This window comes from Astatotilapia calliptera, chromosome 9, assembly GCF_964374335.1.
Source record: "Astatotilapia calliptera chromosome 9, fAstCal68.1, whole genome shotgun sequence".
Taxonomy (NCBI): domain Eukaryota; kingdom Metazoa; phylum Chordata; class Actinopteri; order Cichliformes; family Cichlidae; genus Astatotilapia; species Astatotilapia calliptera.
In genome coordinates this window covers 28,353,685-28,365,853 of record NC_137430.1, presented here as the reverse complement: position 1 = coordinate 28,365,853, position 12,169 = coordinate 28,353,685, and the positions used below count along the sequence as shown (strand labels likewise).

General features: G+C 38.9%; 1 long non-coding RNA gene across 1 annotated transcript; it reads left to right on the top strand.

Annotated features, from left to right (window-relative positions):
* The first annotated feature begins 5,922 nt into the window (after nt 1–5,922).
* LOC145430980 (uncharacterized) lies at nt 5,923–8,322 on the top strand. Its single transcript, XR_013911343.1, has 2 exons — nt 5,923–7,146; nt 7,679–8,322. It is a non-coding gene; the product is annotated as an uncharacterized LOC145430980 (long non-coding RNA).
* The last annotated feature ends 3,847 nt before the right edge of the window (nt 8,323–12,169 follow it).

Below are 12,169 nucleotides of genomic sequence, written 5' to 3'. Positions count from 1 at the left end.
TAACAACACATAAGAAAAAACTGAGTGGCTTCATTTGTTCTTTTCCTCCATTTAAAACGTGTGGAGGAAAATGTAGGGCTGCTCAATTAATCGAATTTTAATCACGATTACGATCTGGGCTTTCAACGATCATTAAAAATGACTGAGCCGATTATTAGCCCCTCCCTCATTTATCCGCGACACCTTAAAGGCCGGTCCTTGAAAATATTGTCGGGCATAAACCGGTCCGTGGCGCAAAAAAGGTTGGAGACCGCTGATTAAGAGGACCCGAGGGAAGCTCGGAAAGCTAAGCAGAAGTTATTTGGAGAGTGACTGCCGTTGGTTGAAAAGAGAGTTAAAAAAAAAAAAACTTCAGTGGTGTTGCACACTATTTTATATTATTTTTTAAAGTCATTGTTAACCCTTTAAAGCCGGTCAGAGCAGCACGCTCCGTTTTGCGTAACTATTTTTAAATCCCTGTAGAACCTGAACCGCGTAAGCTAGCGCAATAATTTGTTTTGCATATGAAACCGGAGGAGTTGTACTTACATCTGATGCCATCAGCTTGTCCTCGGTCACGGTTTCGTTCCACATATAGCTTTGCAAAAATTGCATAAAAAGCGCTTGCAGGAACAAAAACATAATATTCCAGAAACACGCTTTGCCGTTCCTATCAGCTGTTCGTAACACTTCCCACAGTGAAATGATGCACATGCTGTTTTCTTTGCAAATTTGCATCATAAGATTGTTTTTTGTTTTTCCTGCAGTATATAAAAATTGCTGTATCTCCAAAATAAAACTATGAAGACACTCAAAATAAATTTCCTGTGGTGGGAAACTATTTTTTGCAACTTTATTGTATTTAAAGTTTTGAGGGATAAGCCTCTTAAATTTCTCCAAGTAGAAATATATGTAAACAAAACAAAAGCGATTTTCAATTTTTTTTGTAGTTTATTGCACTTTTTTGCAATTTATGTAATTACTATGGACTTAATGCATACATATTATTAAAATATGGGCTATAACAGTTGTATTGATGTATAGCAACTGGAAATGCTCCCACAAATGGCACTACAGCATGTAAAAAAAATAATATAAGCTCTGGTGGACTTGGTTCTATAGTAGGTCTTAAAGGGTTAAATAAATATCGTCAAATAATCGTGATCTCAATTTCAGTGAAAATAATCGTGATTATCATTTTTGCCATAATCGAGCAGCCCTAGGAAAATGTAACTAGGTCCTACATAGGTGCTCCTATGACCTCTCAAAACTGCCTTGATGATGAAAATGCTATAAAAGTAGACATATGTAAAAACACAGCTTTGTACTGTGAGTGTAGAAGAATGCATAAAGAGGAGGCGAATCTAACAAACCTTTATCTGTCTAGTCTGTTTCGATTTAAGACGGCTGATTTGACAGCCAACAACGCTTTTGGCCAAGGCTGGACAAGATGAAAATCTGTCAGGTGCCTTTAATACTTCAATTCTAGTATTTGATGTGTAGACATTTGGACATATTTTGATACGGAGGGGAAAAAACAGGCTATTGTGGTTTAACAAGGAGGTAGGCTAAAGTTTGGAGGGATTGACTGACAGTACAAAACAGGTGCCCACTGTGAGAGCTGAGATATGAAGTATAAATGACATGAAAGTGAATAAAAATGTTTGCTCTTTTACTCAATCATTAAATTATTCTTAGGTGTGCCAGTTTGAGTGACAGGTGGGTGCTGTTTTGTCTTTGCTGTTCTAAGAAGTTCGCTGTTCAGTTTCTTGGGTACCTTCATCTAGTTTTCAGTCTCTTTCTTTTTATTTTTGAATCCCAATCTAATGTCACACATTGCTTACCAAGCTCGCTGCTCAGGAGTAGCGTTGGTTGTTAACTAATCATCACTAACTGCCTTATACAATTATGATCATGTCAAATTTGAAAAAAATGAAGATGATGACTGGAAAAAAGCTTAACTCCATCCTTTAAAACAGTGGTCCACAGACCAAATGGTGACATCACAAATCGATAAAAGGTGAGAGAATGCTTGCACTTTGATTTTGATGTCAGTTGTCAGAGTTCACTGGGCAAGCACTGCCTTCCTTGCTTACACTGACAGGATTGCACTATTAATATCCCATCCCTTGGTCTTTGTATTTACATCTGACATCTAATTGAAAAAACTAACTTACAATCAATACAAACTGTAGTTTCTTTGGCATGGAAACAGCTACGTATCCACGCAAAGTCTAAACAAATTATTAGATTTTGCTGCCCATTATGAAGGAGTTATATTGTAGCTTGGGATTTAATTTTGAAACTGAACTTTTATCTTTCTTGCTCACCTCATTCTTCAGGGACGGCACAATCCCATGATGCATGTTTGACTTTGTAGGCCTGCTATTTAGTCTATAAATACCTAAAATAGTGTTGGTCTTGCTTCAGTCTGCTCTGCAATTGCTTTAATCTTAGCATCATGAAAGTAACACTAGTGGTGCCTGGCTATTCTTCACTCAATCTTTAATAGTATATTTGGGAAGAAATCACAAGGCAGATGTTTTGAATTTAAGCTTGTTTAATATTTATATCACTAGTGAATGAGTTATTTGCTGCTCAAATAAGTTTTTCTTATGGTCAGAGTGGTTTATTAATCAAACATAAGTGCACTGTTGAGATAGATCTTGAGATTAAAATGAAGTCTGAGATCATTATTTAAAATAATGCTGGAGAAAGCGAGGTGTCTTGACTATATAAATTCAAAATGAGAAAATTTCCTTTCATTTCACTTTCTGAGCACACAGATACAAGGAGAACTTTAAGGATTTGTAGAATAGAGAATATACTGAGGTATTTGTGATTAGTCTCAGAAAAGTTGTGTTATGTAATCTGCCACTTTCCTTTTCATAAATTATCTTGAATAAGAATAAACCCAATCACATTCCCAGGATTTTTGACTATACGTGCATTCTTCCAAATCAAGATAAGTATTGATTTGAGGGACCAATTGATTTTGCTTCTATTGAGCCAACTCCATTCATATTAGTATTGAGTGCATCACCCAACCAATACATTTATTATCCCAAGAGAAGGAGAGATATTGATTCGGTTAAACTGCATGACCCTGGTTCTTTTGCTTTCAACATACAGAAACCCGTCTCTAGACAGTATGTTGTTGTCAAAAAGGAACAGGCTGATTAACAACTATACTCTGGTAGGCTGTGGTTTTTAAACAATGCCCAGTTGGTACCCAAACTGTTATAGTTCAGGAGAGAGAGCGGGCCATATAATGTTTAAAAGGTTTGATCCCTGGCTGCTCCAGTCTGCAGGCTAAATACCCTTGGGCAAGATACTAACCCCAAGTTGCTTTCTGATGCATCCATCAGAGTATGAATGCGTGTCAACGTTAGATAAAAAGCACGAAAGCATAGAAAAAAGTGTGAATGGGCGAATGAGGCATTTTCTATAAAGTGCTTTGAGTGCTCTGGGAGAGTAAAAGGGTGTATAAGATATATAAGGTGTATAAGGTATATAAGAAGTCCATTTACCAAGCTGTGCCAAGACAATATCTCCAAAACTATCAGCAGCAATCTGAACTGTTGATACAGGGCAGGATAGATCCATTCTTTCATGTTGTTTAGGCCAAATTTTGACACCACCATCCAAATGTGGCAGCAGAACTCAAGACTCACAAGACCAGGCAACATTTAGCACTCTTCTGTTGTCCAGTTTGGGTAGTCCACATGAACTGTAGCCTCGCTTTCCTGTTCTTCACTGTAGCGAGTGGAAACCAGTGTGGTCTTCTGCTGCTGTAGTTCATCTGCTTCAAGATTTAAGATGACGTGTGTTCAGAGGTGCTCTTCTGCATTCCTTGGATCTAACAAGTAGTGGTTTGTGTTACTTTTGAATTCAGCTTGAAGCACTCTACCAACAAATGTCATATTTTCTTTTTTGAGGGCCTACTTTTTATGTGAGAAAATCTCTGTCGATCAGTGGTTTCTGAAATATTTGCTCCAGTTCATGTGGCACTAACAGCTTAACTTAAATCACCTCTCCTCCCAGTTCTGATGCTTGTTTTGGAATTCAGTAGGTTGTCTTGACCATGTCTACATGCTTACATGCATTAATGCCACGTGGCTGATTAAATATTTCAGATCAAAAGCTGCACCTACCAAAGTGGCCAGTGGATGTGCATAGATATGCATGTTTGTTTATTTTTAATACTATAAACGCAAGTCATATTAAAAAGAAAAATAGACATTTTTCTGTTGAGCTTTTCAAACAAGATCAATTTAAGCACTGATGGTTTTGTAACATTTAGTCATCTTTTTGACCTCTAAACAAGAAAATTACTCAGTGGGTACAGGTACATTCAGATGTCAACACATGTGAACCTGATTTTTCATGTATGATTCAGTGTATCAAGGGCATGCAAACGTAACCATAGGTTAATATTAAGTGTTTTTTATTCTATGCAAATTCAACCCAATCCAACACCAATTTTATTTTACAAATATCTGGATTTATACAGGTATAAAATCAATGAATAATTCAGAAACACAAAAACACAAATAAGAGCAATATCCGTGGTTGAAATATTTTTGAGTCCTTTATTTGTAACTTTGTGGCAATGTCTCAGATCTGTGCTGCAAAAGCTCGGCGAGGACCTGAATATGAATGAAACAGTATCAGTGAAATCTAGAAATAATCAGAAAACAAAACAGCCGTAAATCAAGAGGTAAGTAATGGACCTCACACACATTTAGATGACTTTATGGAATTCATGACTAATGTGCTTCAGAACCAGTTTTTAACCACAAAACAATTAACATTAACCTTTTTATTTATTTATTTATTTTCATGTTTCCTTCTGTTTCATTTGAAAGAACAATTCTTCAAGATAAATGATTGCTGCCATTACTGTGTGTTTATCCTTTTTGGTTTTACATGTATGTGAAACGAATGCAAACGTTTCTTTTTAGCAAGATTAAATGTAAGTTGTTTGAATCAATGCAGTCGTATTGTTGGGACTAAACATTTGGGAATTCCAACCTGAACAGATTCACAGGTGGTAATTTGTATGCTAATAAATGCCACTGATTCAGTGTTTACTTCACCAGGTGGGGTTTTCAAAGACACTCAGATTTGCAAATAGGTCTACGTGGACGAATGTCATTTAAAGCAGCGAAGTTCTAAAACTGGAATGGTTTCAGATCTTTGTTTTATAAAAAGGTGTCAAGTTACCAAACTCGAAACAAAAACTGTTTATTTTCATTTTTAGGGACAGTTCATCATTGTAGACCCAAAAAAATGTGTGAGAACATGCTGCATCAACACAGTCCATCAATATGTTATTTAACAGCACTGAGACTAATTACCCTTAAAAACAAGCTGGGTGTTTGGATTGAACCGGTAATTGCATACACAGGGCATACTCTGCAGACAAACAAGGTTAAAACCAAAATAACCTGCAATCACTGACCTTTATTAAAAGCTGAAATATGCTTATACAGAAAAACAGAGGCATGGCAACATGGCAACAGTTGATGTTAAATCAGGGTCATTTCTACATTGTGAACCCTGTTCCAGAAACTGGATTTAGGGAAAACTTGGTGACCCTCTGGAAATAAGTAATGATTTCTAAAAGGAAAATACACCAGCTTTCTCCCCTGAAAGCTAAGGACTTCCCACCTTACCTATGGAAAGTACACACTGGATCTCCTCCCAGTGTCCCTACTCTAGCTGCAATCAGATACACAAATTTCGCTGCAACTGCAACTGTCTATCAAAGATTTGAGTCAACATGTTACACCCCAATTTTGCAGAATCATGTTAAATTATAAAAAAAACATATGATAGAAGTGACCCCTTAAACCTAAATCAGTGCAATAATTTTATTTATTTATTTATTTATTTATTTATTTTTGTGTGTGTGTGTGTGTGGGGGGGGGGGGGGGGGGGTATAACTGGCACCAAACAAAAATGCCAATGGACACTAAGCCACTCCACACTTTTCAAAGACATGTTTTAACATAATACACAGTGGTTCAAGCCATTTACATTCAAGAAACATTAAAAAAAATTATATCTCTGGATAAAAGGGACATCATTCACTTGCATCTTTTTTAACCTTGGGCACAAAACTATTAACAGCAATGCCCCTATGCAAATTCCTCCATTGTACATTCCCATATGGAAAAGATATATATAAATCTTATAAAGTTTGTATCTGTCTTGTGTGAAACTTGTATGAAAAGCATATAAGAGTGAAAACAGATATAAGATCCCTTGAAAAATTATATAATGAAACTTGTATGTTTTGGATACTTACTAAAACAATGTATGAAAGTAATGAGAAAGTGGCCACTTTCATGAGCAAATCATGTAAGCCTTATATGATTTACTCATGAAAGTGGCCACTTTCATGAGTAATCACATATAAGTTTTTACTATTTCTTTTCCATATGGGTTACCTGACCTCTTATTCAGCAAGGGTTTATAAAAGACCCTCCATATAGGTTTTTGACATTCCTTGACTTTTAACTTGTCTCCTCACACAAATATCTGTCCTTCCACTCAACTGCCTTTCATTTAACCCTTGAGCATACATTTTATGCAACAGTTTTCCAATCAGCACGTGAAAATCTGAGTCTTTTTGATTCATGAGGAGGGGATCAAGCATTGACTGTAGAAAACATGGACGACGCGACAGCTCCCCAAAAATGAAGCCAAAGCGTCTCTATCGCTCCCTGGTGTCTGGCTGCAGTATAGGTCATAAACCCCGCCTCCTCCATGTTAGCGGATGGGACTGGGGTCAGACTAAAATAAATTAATTCTCCTTAGATAATTTTTTTCCAAAGATTCTTTCTTTTGTTTTCAATAGTTCTCATCACGCTGATTGATGTTCAAGGGGTCTCCTTTCCCATAAGTTTGATTCTAATTCCTACCGCGGTGATGTTAAATTGGGGTGAAACGTCATCATAAGAGCTTTGACTGACAGCTGCAGTCACGGAGAAACTTGCGTATCTCTGTTCGCGAATAGCAGATAGAGCGTAGGCTCTGAGAGGAGGGCCAGCGTTTACGCTACGAAAACACGACCGGGTGTTTTAACCTGACAGCCTGAGGCGTTCTTCAGTAAACTGGACTACCCGACAGAAGGACCCGAGGCCCCTCTGCACTTTTTCGGTAAGTTAAACGTGTTTGTAAGCTAATCCGTAACTACCGTCCTTAGCTCGGTCCTGAGACCTAGCTAGCTAAAATGAGCACTCGGCTGTCAGGGTTCGTTTAGCTAATCTGTGCAGGTGAATGAATTTACACCGACTAAAGAAATCAAGAGAAACGCTCCGGGCTGCTCAGTCACTAATTACTGTTACTGTACTTTTATTACAAGTATTATACTGTAAAAGCAACAGGCTGCATCCTGCTTCAGCTCCTGTGCAGAGCTGAATATTAAATATGTGCAAACAACAGCATGTTTTCAGTCTCTTGCCACATCTGTAAAGACAGTAACTTTTTTTTAAAAGCTTGTACTTCAGTAACTCCTCATTAATCAGGAACTATGGATTAAAGTACTGTAGTGTACTGTAATACTGAAAAAAATGTAAGAGAAGAACTTCAGATCCTGAGTGTGTGAGGACAGAAGAATCAGCTTTATTTCAATATTGAGGGATAAAATTTATATCTGAGTTTGATGGTTCTGTTGTCTTTGTGATTATAGGAGCTGCCCTCAGATTCAGACCTCAGCACCACCCAGTGACAGCAGACCGATCATCCAACATGTTCACATGTTAACTGCAAAATGAACTGATGAAAACAGTACAAAGGTTAAAGTACCACACGTGCTGTAGTGAAAGCTGCAGCTGTTTTATTGATAAAGTTAAAGACAAAAAAAACAAAAGGATTAATCACTCATGTAACTGTGTCACTATATAGCTGGACACTCTGGTGACAGTGGCAGAGAAAAGGACATTAAAGAAACTGATGGACATTATGGACAATGCCAGACATCCTCTGCACACGGCCATTAACAACCAGAAGAGTCTGTTCAGTGACAGGTTGCTTCTCCCAAAGACAAGAACTAACAGACTTAAAAACTCCTTTGTCCCACACGCCATCAGACTGTTTAACTCCTCCCTGGAGGGGAGAGGGAGGGGAAACAGGAGGACAAAGGAGGGGGGAACAACTAAGCTGTAGTGCCTCTTCACCTCACTGTGCAATAGCTTTTGTAAATAGTCAACGGTGCAATAGACTCAATACTTGAAATGTGCAATTCACTTGTATTTTTATTTTTATTCCTATTTATTCTATTTATCCCCTTCGTATATTTTATTTATATTGTCTCTGTATTTATTTATATAAATATATATATATATATATATATATATATATATATATATATATAAATAAATAATATTCTGTAACTCTGTAACTTCTGTCGGTGCTGTGCTTTTTTGGAAATCGAATTTCCCAGAGGAACCCACCCGAGGGATTAATAAAGTTCTATCTAATCTAATCTAATATCAGCATTAAAAGGACCTCAGTTTGGTGTTTCACAAAGCTGCTGATCTCAGACCTACACAGCTTCCGTTTTAAACACTTGATGTACTCAGCTGCATGAAGAGCACGTTTGAGTTTCTCTGACACAATTAAATAAAACCTGATGAAGGTCAAAGGTCGTCACTTGTATGTTGAACTACAAACTTGTCATCTGGAATTCTTTCACAGTTTTTTGCAGATAGTGGGTTATTTACCATAAAGTGATTCAGAGTTATTCATACCAGAGTAACCAGAGAGGATCATATATTTCTAAATATATAACTTTCTACAGGACTGAATATAATATCTTTATGTAAAAGTCTGGAGCCTCTGGGGAGTATCTGAGTATTTATAACATTACACAAACCAAAGGTCTCCATCACAGTGTTGATGAAATGCTGGGTTTATCCATCTCCTGGGGCGGGCCTACGGAGGAGTGCTGAAGATTTCCCTGTGAGGGAGCTGCTGGTGAAGATCATGAGTCCTGCTTGATCAATGCCATGAGCTTCAGTCTTCCTGGTGTTTCTTAAATGATGCCTCTTTCAGTGGGTCAACAGAACTTATGGCACAGGACAGCTGTGATGAAAGAAAGGGAAGAAGTTTCTCCAAATCTCTGGACCCAGAAAACCAGCTTGGTCCTGATGGTCTCCCTCACTAGTTTCTCTCCAGGGTGAATGTAGCTGTTGATATAATATGGACTCTATTATTAAATGAAAAGAACAAATTAGACTACACTACTGAAACGTTCTGCTGATATTTTTAAAGTCTCCATGTTACCAGGCTGTAGAGGGCTCTGAAGATTTAAACAGTTTTAGATCCATTACACTCACAGTCTTATGTTTAAAATCTCAAAGGACAGCATTATATTTTTGATATTAACAGTAACTCTGGGCCTCTGTAGAGTGTGCAGCTGATCTCATCGCTGTCTAAAAATGGATTAAAAAAAACATAAGTGTTGAAGACTATTAAGAGTAGAAGTTGTGAAGCATCGCTAACTAGCTAGCAACAAGCCTCCAACACAGTGCATATGCTAGCGGCTAATCTAACTAACGAATTAACAACAGAGTGATTTTAGAACTATAAGATGATAAGCTGTGTGTCTTTTTTATAATAGTGACATGGTTGTATTTACCTTAATTAAACGAGTCGTCAGTCGCGGTAAACCAGCAAAAAAACTGGACCAGCCGGGCTACGTAAAAAGTGTAGGGGGGCGTGTTTGCGGTCACATCCAGCGGGTGTGTGGGCGGGAGCGTTACACAGTCGCTCCACCTCAAGTCACTACTGCGCAGACTCTGGCTCCAAATTTGCAAGATGGCAGCCTCCATAAGCAGGGTATTTTGGCTTCATTTTTGCACAATGGTAGGAGGCGGTGTCGCGTCGTCCATGTTTTCTACAGTCAATGGTTACGACCTTGCGTCTCGTGCGCAGTAAGCATTGGCTGTCTCTTCCTATGAGAGCTTCGCCCGCCCTATCGCGATAGCGGATGTTGATGATGTCATCAAGCTGCGCCTGTTTTGGTCGAAAGCATCGCAGTGGCTACAACCATTATCATCTGCAAATTATGCTCACAGTCATAGCAAAGAGATGAAGCACTTTTGAAATATGGGGAAAGCCAAAAACTGCGCTTACTCCACTTCCGTAACATTGATACATTAATGTTGAATTCTCTCGCAGTTGCTCTATTCCCATGTTGTTGCAGTATATTAATAACTAACCTCGTATTGTGGATGAATGATCTCAGTTGTTATCCTGGCTTAAGTTTGCCCCGTGTATAGCATCCTGCTATGCGATTGCATTTGTCCCTGACCACCAGAATCCCTCACGTTAACCTTTATCGAGTGGGGAAAAAAGTTGGCGTTCATCCTCCAGCTTCACTGTGCTAATGTTATGCTAACATAGCTGTGTCGCTAGCAATCACGTAGCACAACATTATATTCCAGGTAGTCGAACTTCAGTAACCATACAAACGCCACTGCTGTTTAGTTTTCTGTCTAAATTTATGTCGGAAGTGGTAGCAGAGCTGTACGTTTTAATTAGTTTCAAAAATCTCTCAGTCAGAACATGGTATGTCATGTTTATGTGGAAACTAGCGAGCTAACTTCTAACTCCGTTAAATTTAATAACTTCTGTTTTCATGGATGCCTGGATGTTAAACTTAATTGTTACACCTGGTAAAGCAGCAACGCTGATGATTTTATTAAGGATTAAAGAATTTAGACCGTTTTCTCTCAGTGTTCGTTTGACTTTGGGACCTGAAATGGACGGAGTTTTGGACCCAGAGTATTCTGCGAAGCTCCTACTACGGCAGCCGTAATTCTCTGACAATCCATCAAGCAGTGCGGTGTACTAAAACATTTTTTAACAGATTTCTGCACGCCCAAATCGGTTCGAGGTCAGTAAGCACAACCAGAATTCTTACATTAAGGCACACTCTCGATTTTTGAGAAAATTAAAGGATTTTAAGATAAGATAAGATAAGATAAGATAAGATAACGCTTTATTGTCATTGCACAGTCATACATAGTACAGTAGTACAATGAAATTGGAAAAACTGTCCTACGTCGGCACTACATATAACACAACACGACACGATATGACACATCACAACGTAACAAACAACACAACACAGTATATTAACTTAGTATAAAAAAGAAGAATAAGTGTATGTGTATTGCACACTGTTATTATTGCACATTAATTATTATTGCACCTTGTTATAAATATAAATATTATTGTTATCGTTTTAAACATTGTTACCTCCCCCTAAAAAGTCCAGGGAGGTATCCAGTCAGGTCAGCTATTTACATTGATCAGGGCTATTGCCCTGTTGTAAAAGCTGTCCTTGAGTCTATTTGTTCGGGACCTCAGCAGCCTGAACCTCCTGCCAGACGGCAGCAGCTTAAACACCCGGTGTCCTGGGTGTGTGCAGTCCCGTAGGATGCTGCGTGCCCTCTTGAGACAGCGAGTGCTGTACAGGTCTTTCAGGGAGGGAAGAGGATGTCCAATGATTTTTTGGGCCATGTTGATGACCCTCTGGAGTGCCTTTCTGTGTGCTGTGGTGCAGCTGGAGAACCACACACCGATGCAATATGTCAGCACACTTTCAATGGAGCAGCGGTAGAAGACGGTCAGCAGCTCCTTCTTCAGGTCCATTTTTCTGAGGATTCTCAGAAAGTGGAGACGCTGTTGGGCCTTCTTTAAGATCGCAGAGGTGTTAGAGCTCCATTGGAGGTCTGTGTCTATGTGCACACCCAGAAACTTGAAACTGGAGACCCTTTCCACGCACTCCCCGTTGATGCTGACAGGCTGCAGCTCGGACTTCCTCCTACTGAAGTCAACTACCAGTTCTTTTGTTTTGGTGGTATTGAGGTCCAGGTTGTTGTCTGCACACCAATCTGACAGCCTCTGAACTTCAGCTCTGTATGCAGTCTCATCTCCCCCTGAGATGAGCCCCACCACAGTGGTATCATCTGCAAACTTGATGACTGTGTTGTCTGGGTGGGAACTAACACAGTCATGTGTGTACAGAGTGTACAGTAGGGGACTCAGTACACAGCCTTGTGGAGAGCCGGTGTTGAGGCTGAGGGCTGAGGAAAGATGAGGCCCCACTCTAACTCTCTGTACACGGTCTGAGAGGAAGTCTCTGATCCAGCGGCAGGTGGTGGAAGGAAGT